Here is a 16,623-nt window from a genome sequence, read left to right as displayed (position 1 = left end):
TCTTCAACCTCTGAATCTGATTTTTGCTCAAGTCCCTCAATTTCAGCCAGAAATTACCTGAAATCACAGAAAAACACACAAACTTATAGTAAATTTTAGAAATGTGAATTTTATTTAAAAATAATAAAAATATACTAAAAACTAACTAAATTATACTAAAAACTATGTAAAAACAAGGCCAAAAAGTGTATAAATTATCCGCTCATCACAACACCAAACTTAAATTATTGCTTGTCCCCAAGCAACTGAAAATCAAATAGGATAAAAAGAAGAGAATATACTATAAATTCCAAAATATCAATGAAACTTAGCTCCAATCAGATGAGCGGGACTAGTAGCTTTTTACCTCTTGAATAGTTTTGGCATCTCACTTTATCTATTGAAGTTCAGAATGATTGGCATCTATAGGAACTTAGAATTTAGATAGTGTTATTGATTCTCCTAGTTCAGTATGTTGATTCTTGAACACAGCTACTTTATGAGTCTTGGCCGTGGCCCTAAGGACTTTGTTTTCCAGTATTACCACCGGATACATAAATGCCACAGACACATAACTGGGTGAACCTTTTCAGATTGTGACTCAGCTTTGCTAGAATCCCCAATTAGAGGTGTCCAGGGTTCTTAAGCACACTCTTTTTTTTTTGCTTTGGACCTTGACTTTAACCGCTCAGTCTCAAATTTTCACTTGACACCTTCACGCCACAAGCACATGGTTAGGGATAGCTTGGTTTAGCCACTTAGGCCAGGATTTTCTTCCTTTAGGCCCTCCTATCCACTGATGCTCAAAGCCTTGGATCCTTTTTATTACCCTTGCCTTTTGGTTTTAAGGGCTATTGGCTTTTTGCTCTTGCCTTTTGGCTTTTTCTGCTTGCTTTTTCTTTTTCTCCTTTTTCTCTTTTTTTTTCGCCATTTTTCTTTTCTCTTTTTTTTTTTCACAAGCTTTTGTATTCACTTCTTTTTCTTGCATCAAGAATCAATTTTATGATTTTTCAGATTATCAATAACATTTCTCCTTTTTCATCATTCTTTTAAGAGCCAACATATTTAACATTCATAAACCACAATATCAAAAGACATATGCACTGTTCAAGCATTCATTCAGAAAACAAAAAGTATTATCACCATATCAAAATAATTAAACTAGTTCAAGGATGAATTCGAAACCATGTACTTCTTGTTCTTTTATTTTTAGAACAGTTTTCATTTTAAGAGAGGTGATGGATTCATAGGACATTCATAGCTTTAAGACATAGACACTTAAACACTAATGATCATATAGTAAAGATAAAAACATAAATAAAACATAAGGCTCAAAAACCGAAAAACAGGAAAATAAGAACAAGGAGATTAAGGAACTGGTCCACCTTAGTGAGGGTGGCGTCTTCCTCTTCTTGAAGAACCAATGGTGCTCTTGAGCTCCTCTATGTCTCTTCCTTGTCTTTGTTACTCCTCCCTCATAGCTCTTTGATCTTCTCTAATCTCATGGAGGATGATGGAGTGCTCTTGGTGCTCCATCCTTAGTTGTCCCATGTTGGAACTTAATTCTCCTAGGGAAGTGTTGATTTGCTCCCAATAGTTTTGTGGAGGGAAGTGTATCCCTTGAGGCATCTCAGGGATTTCATGGTGAGGAATTTCCTCATGCTCTTGTTGAGGTCCATGATCTCTTGTTTGTTCCATCCTTTTCTTAGTGATGGGCTTGTCCTCATCAATGAGGATGTCTCCCTCTATGTCAATTCCAGCCGAATTGCAGAGGTGACAAATGAGGTGAGGAAAGGCTAACCTTGCCAAAGTGGAGGACTTGTCAGCCACCTTGTAGAGTTCTTGAGGTATAATCTCATTAACTTCCACTTCCTCCCCAATCATGATACTATGGATCATGATGGCCCGGTCTATAGTAACTTCAGACCGGTTGCTAGTAGAAATAATTGAGCGTTGAATAAACTCCAACCATCCTCTAGCTACAGGCTTAAGGTCCAGTCTTCTCAATTGAACCGGCTTGCCTCTTGAGTCAACTTTCCATTGAGCTCCTTTCACACATATGTCCATGAGGACTTGGTCCAACCTTTGATCAAAGTTAACCCTTCTAGTGTAGGGGCGTGCATTTTCTTGCATCATTGGCAAGTTGAACGCCAACCTTACATTTTTCGGACTAAAATCTAAGTAATTCCCCCGAACCATTGTAAGCCAATTCTTTGGATTCGGGTTCACACTTTGATCATGGTTCCTAGTGATCCATGCGTTTGCATAGAACTCTTGAACCATTAAGATCCCGACTTGTTGAATGGGGTTGGTGAGAACTTCCCAACCTCTTCTTCGGATCTCCGGATACTCATTCTTTTTGAGTTTGAAAGGAACCTCAGAGATCACTTTCTTCTTGGCCACAACTTCATAGAAGTGGTCTTGATGGACCTTTGAGATGAATCTCTCCATCTCCCATGACTCAGAGGTGGAAACAATTGCCTTCCCTTTCCTCTTTCTTGAGGTTTCTCTGGCCTTAGGTGCCATTAATGGTTATGGAAAAACAAAAAGCAATGCTTTTATCACACCAAACTTAAAATATTTGCTCGTCCCCGAGCAAAAGAAGAAAGAAAAGAAGGAGAAGAAGAAGAAAAATGGAGGAGAGGGAGAGAGGTGTGTATTCGGCCAAGGGGAAGAAGAAAGGGTCGTGTTGTGTGAAAATGAAGGAGGAATGAGGGGTTTATATAGGAGTGGGGGAAGGTTTAGGGTTCGGCCATTAGGGTTAGGTTTGGGTGGGAAAAGAGTTTGAATTTTGGAGGTAGGTGGGGTTTTTGGAGAAGAGAGGATGGATGTGAGTGGTGAAGAGGTGATGAGGAAGGGTGATTGAGGTGATTGGTGAAGGGTATTTAGGGAAGAGAGTTATGAAAAGGTGTGAAGAGGAGAGAAGAAAATGTGGGGATCCTGTGGGTCCACAGATCCTGAGGAGATCCTGTGGGGTCCACAGATCCAGTAGGGTCAAGGACTTAACATCCCTGCTTCAATTAGGCGTGTAAAACGCCTTTAGAATGCATGTCTGGCGTTAAACGCCAGCTTACTGCTTGTTTTTGGTGTTTAACGCCACTTCCATGCTCTGTTCTGGCATTTAACGCCAGTCTGGTGCTTGTTTCTGGTGTTTAACGCCAGCTTGATGCTTCTTTCTGGCGTTAAATGCCAGTTTGATGCTTCTTACTGACATTTAAACGCCAGTAAGTCCTTCCTCCAGAGTGAGCTATTTTTAATGCTGTTTTTCATTCTGTTTTTAATTTTTCAGTAGTTTTTGTGACTCCACATGATCATCAACCTAAAAAAACATAAAATAACAATAGAAAATAAATAGATATAATTAAATAACATTGGGTTGCCTCCCAATAAGTACTTCTTTAATGTCAATATCTTAACAGTGAGCTCTCATGGAGCCTCACAGATGTTCAGGGCATTGTTGAGACCTCTCAACACCAAACTTAGAGTTTGAATGTGGGGGTTCAACACCAAACTTAGAGTTTGGTTGTGGCCTCCCAACACCAAACTTAAAGTTTGACTGTGGGGGATTTGGTTGACTCTGCAATGAGAGAATCTTTTCATGCTTACTCTCCATGGTTACAGAAGGAGATCCTTGAGTTTTAAACACAAAGTTGTCCTCATTTAGTTGCAGGACCAACTCTCCTCTGTCCACATCAATCACAGCTTTTGCTGTGGCTAGGAAGGGTCTTCCAAGGATGATAGATTCATCATCATCCTTCCCAGTGTCTAGGATTATAAAATCAGCAGGGATGTGAAGGCCTTCAACCTTTACTAGCACGTCCTCTACTAGTCCATAAGCCTGTTTTCTTGAGTTGTCTGCCATCTCTAATGAGATTCTAGTAGTTTATACCTCAAAGATCCCAAGTTTCTCCATTACAGAGAGTGGCATTAAGTTTATTCCTGACCCCAGGTCACACAGAGCCTTCTCAAAGGTCATGGTGCCTATGTTACAGGAAATTAGGAATTTACCAGGATCCTGTTTCTTTTGAGGTAATTTCTGCCTATCCAATGCATTCAGTTCATTGGTGAGCAAGGGAGGTTCATCTTCCCAAGTCTCATTACCAAATAATTTGGCATTCAGCTTCATGATTGCACCAAGGTATTTAGCAACTTGCTCTTCAGTAATGTCTTCATCCTCTTCAGAGGATGAATACTCATCAGAGCTCATGAAGGGCAAAAGGAGGTTCAATAGAATCTCTATGGTCTCTAGATGAGCCTCAGATTCCTTTGGTTCCTCAAAGAAAAACTTCTTATTGGTCACTGAGCGTTCCAGGAGGTCTTCCTCACTAGGATTCACGTCCTCCTCCTCCTCTCTGGGTTTGGCCACACCAAGTAAGGTAATGGCCTTGCACTCTCTTTTTGGATTCTCTTCTGTATTGCTTGGTAGAGTACTAGGAGGAGTTTCAATGACTCTTTTACTCAGCTGGCCCACTTGTGTCTCCAAATTTCTAATGGAGGACCTTGTTTCATTCATGAAACTTAGAGTGGCCTTAGATAGATCAGAGACTATATTTGCTAAGCTAGATAGATTCTGCTCAGAAGTCTCTGTCTGTTACTGAGTGAATGATGGAAAAGGCTTGCTATTGCGAAACCTGTTTCTTCCACCATTATTAAAGCCTTGTTGAGGCTTTTGTTGATCATTCCATGAGAAATTTGGATGATTTCTCCATGAGGGATTATAGGTATTTCCATAGGGTTCCCCCATGTAATTCACCTCTGCTATTGCAGGGTTCTCAGGATCATAAGCTTCTTCTTCAGAAGATGCCTCGTGAGTACTGTTCGATGCAGCTTGCAATCCATTCAGACTCTGAGAAATCATATTGAATTGCTGAGTCAATATTTTATTCTAAGCCAATATGGCATTCACAATATCAATTTCAAGAACTCCCTTCCTCTGAGGCGTCCCATTACTCACAGGATTCCTTTCAGAAGTGTACATGAACTGTTTATTTGCAACCATGTCAATGAGTTCCTGAGCTTCTGCAGGAATTTTCTTTAGGTAAATGGATCCACCTGTAAAATGGTCCAATGACATCTTAGATAATTCTGATAGACCATCATAGAATATATCCAGGATGGTCCATTCTGAAAGCATGTCAGAAGGACACTTTTTGGTCATTTGCTTGTATCTCTCTCAAGCTTCATAGAGGGATTCACCTTCTTTTTGTTTGAAGGTTTGAACATCCACTCTAAGCTTGCTAAGCTTTTGAGGAGGAAAGAACTTGGCTAAGAAAGCCGTGACCAGCTTATCCCAAGAGTTCAGGCTATCTTTAGGTTAAGAGTCCAACCATATTCTAGCTCTGTCTCTTACAGCAAACGGGAAAAGCATAAGCCTGTAGACCTCGGAGTCAACCCCATTGGTCTTAACACTATCACAGATCTGCAAGAATTCAGTTAAGAACTGAAAAGGATCTTCTGATGGAAGTCCATGAAACTTGCAGTTCTGTTGCATCAGAGAAACTAATTGAGGCTTTAGCTCAAAATTGTTTGCTCCAATGGCAGGGATTGAGATGCTTCTTCCATGTAAATTGGAATTTGGTGTAGTAAAGTCACCAAGCATCTTCCTTGCATTGTTATTATTTTCGGCCATGTCTCCTTCTTTTTCGAAAATTTCTGTCAGATTTTCTCCTGAGAGTTGTGCTTTAGCTTCCCTTAGCTTCCTCTTCAGAGTCCTTTCAGGTTCAGGATCGGCTTCAACAAGAATGCTCTTATCCTTGTTCCTGCTCATATGAAAAAGAAGAAAACAGAAAAGAAGAGGAATCCTGTATGTCACAGTATAGAGATTCCTTTATGTGAGTAGAAGAAGAAAAGAAATTCGAACACAGAAAGAGGGAGAGGGTTTGAATTTTTAAGAAGAAGAGAAGTGTTAGTAGATAAATAAATAATTAGGAGGAGGTGAGAGAGAATAATTTTCAAAAATAATTGAAAAGAAAAGAAAAATATTTTTGTTTTTAATTTAAAATTAAAATTAAAATTAGAAAATTAAAAAAAAAGAAAAATAAAATTAAATTAAAAGTTAAAACAATTAGTTAATTAAAAAGGAATTTTGAAAAAGAGGAAGGTAATTTTCGAAAATTAGAGAGAGAATTAGTTAGGTAGTTTTGAAAAAGATATGATTGAAATAGTAGACTTTTAAAATCAAACAAAAAGTCAAGTAGTTAATTGAAAAAGATTTGAAAATCAATTTTTGAAAAGATAAGAAGTTAGAAAAGAAGTTAGAAAAGATTTTGAAATTGATTTTGAAAAAGATGTGATTGAAACTTATTTTGAAAAAGATTTGAAAAAGAAATTTAAAAAGATTTGATTTTGAAAATTAAAGTTGATTACTTGACTAACAAGAAACAAAAAGATATGATTTAAAAATTTAAAGATTGATCCTTTCTTACTAGGCAAGTAACAAACTTAAAATTTTTTTTGAATCAATCACATTAATTGTTAGTGATATTTTCAAAAATATGAAACAAAATAAGAAAAATATTTTTGAAAATCAATTTGAAATTTTCGAAAATATGAAAGAAAAAATGAAAAAGATTTGATTTTTGAAAAGATAGAATTTTTAAATTGAAAATTTGATTTGACTCATAAGAAACAACTAGATTTTTAAAATTTTTTGAAAAAGTCAACTCAAATTTTTGAAAATTTATTAGTGAATAAGGGAAAGATATTTTTTTTTTATTTTTGAATTTTTAATGAAGAAAGAGAAAAACAACAAAAAGACTCAAAACATGAAAATTCTGAATCAAAACATATGATGCATGCAAAAACACTTTGAATGTCAAGATGAACACCAATAACACTTTGAAGATCATGATGAACATCAAGAACATAATTTTGAAAATTTTTAAGAAAACAAAAATATGCAAGACACCAAACTTAGAAATTTTCACTAATTAGACACTAACAAATTGAAAATGCATATGAAAAACAAGAAAAGACACCAACAAGAAAAATTTAAAGATCAAACAAAGAAGCTCATCAAGAACAACTTGAAGATTATGAAGAACACCATGCATGAATTTTTCGAAAATTTGTAGGAAATTAAAAAGATGCAATTGACACCAAACTTAAAAATTGACACAAGACTCAAACAAGAAACACAAAATTATTTTTGGTTTTATGATTTTACTAAATTTTTTTTTCGAGAATTATTTTGGGAAAAATGAAAAAAGAAGAATTTTTTTTTGTATTTTTTGAAAATAAGAAATAAAAAGCTTAAAAATAAAATAAAATTACCTAATCTGAGCAACAAGATGAACTGTCAGTTGTCCAAACTCGAACAATCCCTGGCAACGTCACCAAAAACTTGGTGTGGAAAATCATGATCGTTCATTCCTTGGTAACGGCGCTAAAAACTTAATACGCACGTTCATAATTTTAGTTCTTTGTCACAACTTCGCACAACTAACCAGCAAGTACACTGGGTCGTCCAAGTAATAAACCTTACGTGAGTAAGGGTCGATCCCATGGAGAATGTCAGCTTGAAGCAAGCTATGGTCACCTTGTAAATCTCAGTCAGGCTGATTCAAATGGTTATGGTGAATTGATAATTAAAATATAATTAAAATATAAAATAGGATAGAAATACTTATGTAATTCATTGGTGAGAATTTCAGATAAGCGTATGGAGATGCTTTTGTTCCTTCTGAGCCTCTGCTTTCCTACTGTCTTCATCCAATCCTTCATACTCCTTTCCATGGCAAGCTTTATGTAGGGCATCACCGTTGTCAATGGCTACTTCCCGTCCTCTCAGTGAAAATGGTCCAAGATGCGCTGTCACCGCACGGCTAATCATCTGTCGGTTCTCGATCATACTGGAATAGGATTCAGTAATCCTTTTGCGTCTGTCACTACGTCCAGCACTCGCGAGTTTGAAGCTCGTCACAGCCATCCCTTCCCAGATCCTACTCGGAATACCACAGACAAGGTTTAGACTTTCCGGATCTCAAGAATGGTCGCCAATAATTCTAGCCTTTACCACGAAGACTCTGATCTCACGATCAAGAGGCTAAGAGATATGCATTCAAGCTTGTTTGCATGTAGAACGGAAGTGTTTGCCAGGCACGCGTTCATAGGTGAGAATGATGATGAGCGTCACATAATCATCACATTCATCATGTTCTTGTGTGCGAATGAATATCTTAGAGAAGAAATAGGCTTGAATTGAATAGAAAAACAATAGTACTTTGCATTAATTCATGAGGAACAGCAGAGCTCCACACCTTAATCTATGGTGTGTAGAAACTCTACCGTTGAAAATATATAAGTGGTAATGGTTGATGGGTTATTTTTGCGAAGAAACGAATTTCTCCAAAACACCCAAATCTAACCGGCAAGTGCACCGGGTCGCATCAAGTAATAATAACTCACGGGAGTGAGGTCGATCCCACAGGGATTGAAGGATTGAGCAATTTTAGTTTAGTGGTTGATTTAGTTAAGCGAATCAAGATTTGGTTGAGAGATTTGTTATTTGCAGAATTTAAATTGCATAGAAACTAAAAGGGAATGAGTAATTGGCATGAAATTAAAGAGAACTGGAATTTAAAGTGCTGAATCTTAAAGAACAAGAAATTAAATGGCAGAAACTTAGAACGCAAGAAATATAAATTGCAAAATCTTAAAGTGCAAGAAATGTAAATGGCTTGAATTGTAAAGGGAATTGGGAGTTGGATTTGCAGGAATTAAACAAGGAAAAGTAAATTGCAACAAACAGAGAAGTAAAGGATGTCTTGAATCAAACCGGATCTCAAAACAGAAATGTAAATAAGCATGAAAACAGTAAACAGGGAGTGGGAAATGGGAAATCCGAATCTCAGGACCCAAGAGACTAGAAAACCAAGTCTAGATCTCAGTGCCTTCCCAGATCCAACAAGAACAAATGCAAAAGAGATTGTATATTGCAAAGAAAGTAGATGAAGAAGCAAGTGACCGAAACTGAAATTCAATTAAGCAGAAAATTAAACAAGATCCCAAGGTGAGATTGAAACAGAATTTCTTCAATTCTCCACCCAAGATCCAAGACAAGAACTGTAAAGAATGCTGGGCAAGAACAAGGAAGAAGAGAGATCAATTCTCCTCCCAAATTCTCTTGAATTAAAACAACAATGCTAAGAAATGTAAAAGTGAGCTCTAAGCAAAATTTAAAAGAAAGCTATTCTGAAAAACTAAAAGGGAAGCTCCCCGAAAAACTTGAATTCTATCCTATTTATACACTTTCTTCAAATGATCTTCAAGCCTTGAGTTGGGCCTTTGCTCTTGGTGGAATTGGGTTGAGAGAGGCCTTGGTTGATTGCTCTTGGAGTTTGGAGAGGAACCAAAGTGAACCAATTGAACCGGGTTGGAGTTTTGCAAAAGTTTGAGTAAAAGTTTGAGTAAAAGTTTGAGGCTAACTTTTACTCTAACTTTTACTATCAGCCTCCATGCTTTGCTGCTATCCACGTTGGGGCAAAAGTTAGGGGTCTAACTTTTGCTCCAACGTTGGCCTCCTTATGTGTACTTATGGCGCCAACGTTAGCCCAGAAGTTAGAGGCTAACGTTGGCGCAAACTCTTGCTCCCCCTTTGTATTGTTCATGTGCCAACGTTAGTCCAAAAGTTAGAGGCTAACGTTGGCGCAAACTTTTGGTGGCCAGGGAGTGTTTTTCTCATGCCAACGTTAGCCACAAAGTTAGGGGCTAACGTTGGCGCAAACTTTTGGTGCCCAGGGAGTAACTTTCATGTGCCAACGTTAGCCCAAAAGTTAGGGGCTAACGTTGGGGCTAACTTTTCACCCAAAAGTTTGTGCAAAAGTTTGAGGCTAACTTTTACTCTAGCTTTTTGCTTCTTGGTTCATTTTCACTTATTCCATTGTCCTCTCTTTACTCCTAGCCATTCCTTCTTGCTTCAACCTTTCTCCAAGCTTTCTTCACCTATCATTAATCAACCAAACACATCAAAGCTATGCTTAAAATCATGAGATATTCATTTTATCGTAATATGTGACAATTATAGCATAAAACCTCATGACATAGCATGAATTCATACATGGTTGATTAAATCAAAGGAAGCATGAAAATTTACCCATATTAGCTTACTTGTAGCTCAAGAAAGTGCACAATTCAAGTGAAAACAAAAGAAAAAGACTAGTGAAACTAGGCTAAGATGACTTGTCATCACAACACCAAACTTAAAGCTTGCTTGTCCCCAAGCAAGAAAAGATTTATTGAGAAGAAAGGATGAAATGGAAGAGGATGTTCATGCTAGCAGAGTATTATTGATAGTTCATGGGATTTTGTGTGGCTATGTAAATACTCACTTCTTATTGACTCCTAGGCCTAGAAAGTCTCCTTCAAGCTTCAAGCAACATACTGCTATGACTTCTCATTATTCCTTTAATTTATCCTTGGCTATTACTTTGTTCATAAGCTTTAATTGAGTGTCATGTGTAGCAAGTTCATTTCCTTTTCTTTATACTTGACACATTATTCACTATAGACACTTGGCTCACATTCCTTCTTAGAACATTGATGCCCAGCACCTCTTTGGGCTGCTAAATGCCTTGTAGTTAGGTTGCTCTTGATAGTGGACTTTCAGCTGATGATCCCGGGTTAGTTAACCCAAGTCATCAAGTGTTGATGCACTCCAAAGAGCTTAATAATCCAAGCAGATCCTAATACAAAGACACCACAGGCATATATTCTAAGGTTCAAGCTATTGGTGTCCAGCTTTGTTTCTTTTTGTTTTTCTTTTGTTCTGCCACTTCTTGGCTATTTCTTTTTCTCCCTTTTTTTTCTTTCTTTTTGTTTTTCTTTTTAACCAAGAATTTTTTTTAATTGAGATTCATAGACAGTAGCTACTTTCTACTTAAGAGGAGACATCCTAGTGTTCTTATTCATTAAAGGTGAGCTATTATACAATCACACACATACCACCACTTACTTTTATTCTACTTCTATCTAACAGAGAACTATCTCACTTCACATTCAAACATTTCTTTTATTGAATTGAAAATGCAGGGGACAAAGCATGCTTTTTGTTAAGTGAAAGTAAACACACAAGCACACACATAGACTAGCTTACTTATTCTAAGAGAAACAAACAAAATGCAAAGACTATTAATTATGACAACTACTTAAAGATGCAAGGACCACTTAAAACAGACACAATGCATGCTTTCTTAGTGTTGAATAAGGATCAAGTCCACCTTTTATTTGTCATGCTTTTTCTTTCTTCTTTCATACACCTGGTTGCTGGTGTTCCCTGTGTCCATGTCTGTTGTCTGTTGATCCCGCTAGAACCCAGCTCTATTCATTGCTTCCTCTACTCTATCTTCAAGTCTCATAGCATTGCTTACCTCTACCTCACTTCTCTTTTTGAAAAATTCATCAAAAGTTGGGAAAGCCGGATCCATGTTGTGCAAATGTTCTCCAATATAGTTTAGTTTGATTTGGCTATTGATGTTGTAATCGGCTTGTACTTCATACCTTGCATCTTGGAGTGTTGTGAACTCTTTGAGAGCCCTCAAATTTTCAGCTTGCATTTGTTCTAACTTTCCAAATGATTCATGAGATTGAAAAGCATGTTCTTCTTGCATCACAAGGAATCTTGACTCGAATTCACTTTGTTTGTTCATCATTCTTAGCTCCCGTTCTTCTTGTGCTTGTTGGTTTTTCATGTATAGTGAATGATATTCCTCTTGCCTTTCTTGAATTCTCATGTACTGTTGTGATAATCTTCCAATTGCTTCCTGCATTTGAGCCATGTCCAGATTGTTATGTAGAGGAGTGTGCTGCTGTTCCTCCTCCTCTTGTGGCTCTTCTTCCTCTTGTAATTCTTCTCCCTCCATTGGTTCCTCTCTTTCCCTTCTTCCATGTGGTCTTCGGCCTTGATGTGCTTCAGGGGGCATCATCATTCTTTCAATGGTTATAGGCATGCCTTGGCTTAACCACATTGGATTCTCCTCTTCCATTGGAACTTTAGCCTTTGCACACAACCTCCAAATGGTACTCGGATAGTACAACCAAGATCCGGCCGAATTCTTCTCAGCCAGCTTTTGAATGTCTTTTGCAAGGATTTCATGAACTCTTATCTCTCCTCCCACAATGATGCAATGCAACATCACGGCTCTCTCCCTATTAGCTTCTGAGGTGTTCACTGTGCCCAGAATTGATCTTTTCATCAACTCATACCATCCTTTTGCTTCCGGGGTGAGGTTACATCTCTTCAGATACTTATATTTGTTCTTGTCATCTCCTTCCCACTCTGAGTTCTCCATACAAATATCTCTCGCAATCTCATCATAATCCTGATCTTCATTCAATCTTTGTTGGTATCCCGGTTCACTAAAGCGGACTGACTTTAGTCCCAAGACTTTCTTGATTGCATCCGAGCTAAAGTCTACTTCCACCCCCCGCACATAGCTCTTGTACGTTGGGGGCTCACGCATGTCAAGCCTTGAGACATTTGCATAGAACTCTCTTATGATATTGGCATTGATTTGGGTGGCTGGTGATGCAAGTTCCTCCCACCTCCTCTTTCGAATTTTGTCCTTCATTTCTTGGCATCCATCATCCGGCAACAAGAGTGGAATTTCAGGATAGATCTTTTTCTCGTTCATCCATTCAATTTGCATTTGATGGTACCAAGACTTGAATCTCCATTGGTCATATTCATGTGTGTCTTCCTCCACCATGGGATCTTTCCCTTTTCTTCGTTTGGTTCTTGAGGAAGAGGCCATGATCACTTGGTTGGTTGAGTTTTGTGAGGTTAGAGGGAGTGTGAAGAATGTTGGAGAATTTGATGTGTGTTTGGAGCAAGAAGAAATTGAGACCGAACTTGCTATGACAAGAAATGATGAAGGGAAGTTTAAATGGTTGGAGTTTAAAGCAAGAGAAATGTTGAACCGAGCTTGTTATGTTGAGGAGTGATGAAGGGAATGAAGTTTCCAAGGTTGGAGTGATTCGGTCATGTGCATGGCTTGAGGTGGTACGTTTTAGCAATGAAAGGCTAAGATGCAACTAGACACTATGGGGATCAAAGGTGTGCATGTAAGGATGAATGAAGACAAAGCTTGCTTCTTCACTTGCCTTTGCCGTGATCATTCTAGTGGCAGATTTCTTTTTCGAAGCATGTGATGAGATTTTGTCCTCATGCTATGCTTTCCTTTGTCTTGTCTCTTTCATTGAAGATTCTTTGACCACCTAGTCATCACAACATACATTAGTTTTGTCCAACTGTGGCAAGAGTATTCCTTTTATTAATATTATATGAATCATCAATTCTTATATCCAATTGAACCGTGACTCATCTTTGGAGGACACCAAACTTAATGTTTGGTCATGTATGAAGAAATTGTGTCTCTTCCTCCAATTAGTGAAATCCCAATGTCACTCTTAGTTAAATGTTTATAAGAATTGCTTTCATCCTAATTTTCTTTTTCTCTTTTTTTTTTTCATGAAGGGTCAATTGTGTCCCTAAATTGGTGCATCAAAGTTTGATGAACACCAAACTTGTTTCTTGTCAAAGGGTACATCACAATTGATGCCTTCATTACCGAATAAGAAATTTTTTTTTCATTTATAAGATTTTGGAAAACAACAATTGTATGATTATTGATGCATGAATTTCTAATTTTCATGAAGCTATGTGGACACCAAACTTTAGTGTTTGGCCATATGCTTTGTCAAGACACTCTAAGCTTGCAAAACAGAATTATTTGTAACGTTGGTTTAGTGTGCTTGAAGGCACACCAAACTTAGAATTCTCAGCATATGTTTCAAAACAGTGCATGCAGTCAATGGACATGTTCATGAAAAGAGAAAAGAATTCATGCTCAAATGATCATAACTTATTGAATTTAAAATGACATGAATCTTAAATCATTGGTTGCCTCCCATGGAGCGCTCTTTTATTGTCATTAGCTTGACATTGAGGCTTTTTTTTTTATGGTGGTTGGTGCTTGTAGAGCCTCAATTTGTCTCCCCTGACTGTGATCCTCTTCTTTGTTCCCTGGTGTTCAATTTCAGCATGCTCTAATGAGAGTATGTTGCTGACAGTGTAGTAGTCCTCAGTTTGTTGGTTTGCCCCCAGCTGTTGATATATCAGTTGCACTTTGTCACCTTTGGAAAGCCCCTCTGTTGGGATCTTCCTGTTATTCCAACCCCTTTTTGTTTTGTTTCTCCGTTTCATCTTTCCTTTTGTTGATCTTTCTTTTCTGGCCGTAGGCTTCCCTTGGGGACCTCTCTTCTCAGTGGCTAATACTCCAATATCCTCTTGGGCCTCTTCATCAGTCTGCACAATCCTTAGCCTTGGGATGTTGCTGTGACTCTCTTTGTCATTTTCTTCCTTCAACTATGATTCTCCCTTGTCAATTTTCATATAGTCTTTCTTCTCCTTGCTAAATTGTGCCTCTGGTAATACCTTCAGAGTGACACTCTTATCATGCATTCTAAGAGTTAATTCTCCTTCCTCTATGTCTATGATAGCTCTAGCAGTGGCCAAGAATGGCCTCCCCAGAATAATAGAATCACCATCATCCCCTTCTGAATCTAGAACCACAAAATCTGCAGGGTATATGAAGTTGTCCACCTTGACCAGCAGGTTTTCAATCATACCCCTGGGGTATACTGTTGACTTATCTACTAGCTCTAGAGATATTTGTACTGGTTTAACTTCCTTTATATGCAGCTTTTTTACCAAGGAGGATGGTATTAAGTTGATACTTGCTCCTAGATCGCACATTGCTTTAGTGATGGTTAATTCCCCAATGGTGCAAGGTAGCAAAAAGCTCCCTGGATCTTCAAGCTTAGGGGGAAACCCTTTTTGAATCAAAGCCCTGCATTTCTCAGTGAGCAGTATGGTTTCTTTCTCATCCCAATTTCTTTTCTTGTTGATAAGCTCCTTCAAAAACTTGGCATACAGAGGCATTTGCTCAAGTGCTTCAGCAAAAGGAATATTGATTTCCAGTTTTTTGAAAGTTTCAAGGAATTGTGAAAATGCTGGTCCTTGGTTTCTTTGTTGAACCTCTGGGGATATGGCAGTGGAGGTACAAAGGTTTTCTCTACTTGTTGCTTTTGATTCTTGGTTGGCTTTTCAACTGCTTCATTCCCTTTTTTTGGAATTTTGGTTGTTCCTCCTTTGCTTGAGTTTGCTTTGAGGCTTCCTTGCTTGCCATTGCATCATCGTCATTGGCTTCCTCTGTGTGTGTTGGCTGCTCCTCTTCTATTGGTCTTTTGCTGCTCTCTACTTGCTTCTTAGTAGTGTCATTGTTGCTCATCAATGTTCTCCCACTCCTTAATTGTATTGCCTTGCATTCTTCCTTAGGATTTGGGATTGTGTCACTCGGCAGTGAGCTTGAAGGTCTCTCAAGAGAAATCTGCTTGGAGATTTGCCCCATCTGTCTCTCTAGGCTTTTCAGGGATGCTTCCTGATTCTTGGTTACCATTTCCTGGTGTTTCAACATTTTGTCTATCACGGCCTCCAAGTTAGTGATTCTCTGAGCTTCAGGTGATACTTGAGGTGGGTTATGAGATGTGGGTGGTGGATGATAGGCATTTTGGTTGGTGGGTTGGTTATTGGATTGGTACTGGTTGGGGTTGGGGTAGTTGTTTTGAGGTTTTCTGTAGCGATTTTGGTTGGTCTGCTGCTGGTTGTGGTTTTGGTTGCTTCTTGGGTTGTTTTGGTTTGAGTTCCTCTGCCATGGTTGTTGGTTTTGGGTATGATTATCTCCCCATCTGAGGTTTGGGTGGTTCTTCCAGGATGGATTGTATGTATCACCATACACTTCATTTGGTCCTTGGTTGTGCATATACTGTACCTGCTCTTGTTGTTGTTCTTCTTGAGTTTCTTCACTCTGTCCCTATGTGGTTGATGGTTGGCTAGTGTTAACTGCTGCAACTTGGAGACTATCAATCCTCTTGGCCATTTGCTCAAATTGTTGTTGAATTTGCTGCTGCATCATCTTGTTTTGAGCCAAGATTGAGTCCACTCCTTCTAGCTCCATTACTCCTCTTCTTTGTGATGGTTGGCGGTTTCTTTGATGAGCAAAGAAATATTGGTTGTTAGCCACCATATCAATGAGATTTTGAGCTTCCTCTGCAGTTTTCATGAGTTGCAAGGAACCTCCAGCTGAGTGGTCAAGTGATTCTTGAGCCTTTAGGGTGAGTCCTTCATAGAAGTTCTGTAGCTTGTCCCACTCAGTGAACATTTCTGGTGGACATTTCCTCAGCAGAGCCTTGTATCTCTCCCATGCTTCATACAGATTTTCAGCATCCAATTGTGTGAATGTTTGTACCTCGGTTTTCAGCCTGTTAACCCTTTGAGGTGGATAGAATTTGGCTAGAAATTTAGTCACCAAATCATCCCAGCTAGTGATGCTTCCTTGAGGAAAAGTTTCAAGCCATTGTGCGGCCTTGTCCCTTAATGAGAACGGGAACAGCAGAAGCTTGTAGGTCTCAGGATTCACGCCATTGGACTTGACAGTGTCACAAATCCTTAAGAAGGTAGACAGATGTTGATTTGGATCCTCCAATGGTCCTCCCCCAAACGAGCAGTTGTTTTGGACCAATGTAATGAGTTGTGGCTTTAATTCAAAGTTATTTGCATTGACATTAGGGGTGAGAATGCTGCTTCCA

The 16,623-nt window shown here is 38.4% G+C and overlaps 1 non-coding gene across 1 annotated transcript; it reads left to right on the top strand.

The window, feature by feature from the left end:
* Window positions 1-5,107: 5,107 nt before the first annotated feature.
* LOC112745671 (small nucleolar RNA R71) lies at window positions 5,108-5,215 on the top strand. The gene has a single exon (XR_003173587.1). It is a non-coding gene; the product is annotated as a small nucleolar RNA R71 (small nucleolar RNA).
* Window positions 5,216-16,623: the final 11,408 nt, after the last annotated feature.

This window comes from Arachis hypogaea, chromosome 14, assembly GCF_003086295.3.
Source record: "Arachis hypogaea cultivar Tifrunner chromosome 14, arahy.Tifrunner.gnm2.J5K5, whole genome shotgun sequence".
In the NCBI taxonomy this organism is placed as follows: Eukaryota; Viridiplantae; Streptophyta; class Magnoliopsida; order Fabales; family Fabaceae; genus Arachis; species Arachis hypogaea.
This window is presented reverse-complemented; position numbering and strand designations above follow the sequence as displayed.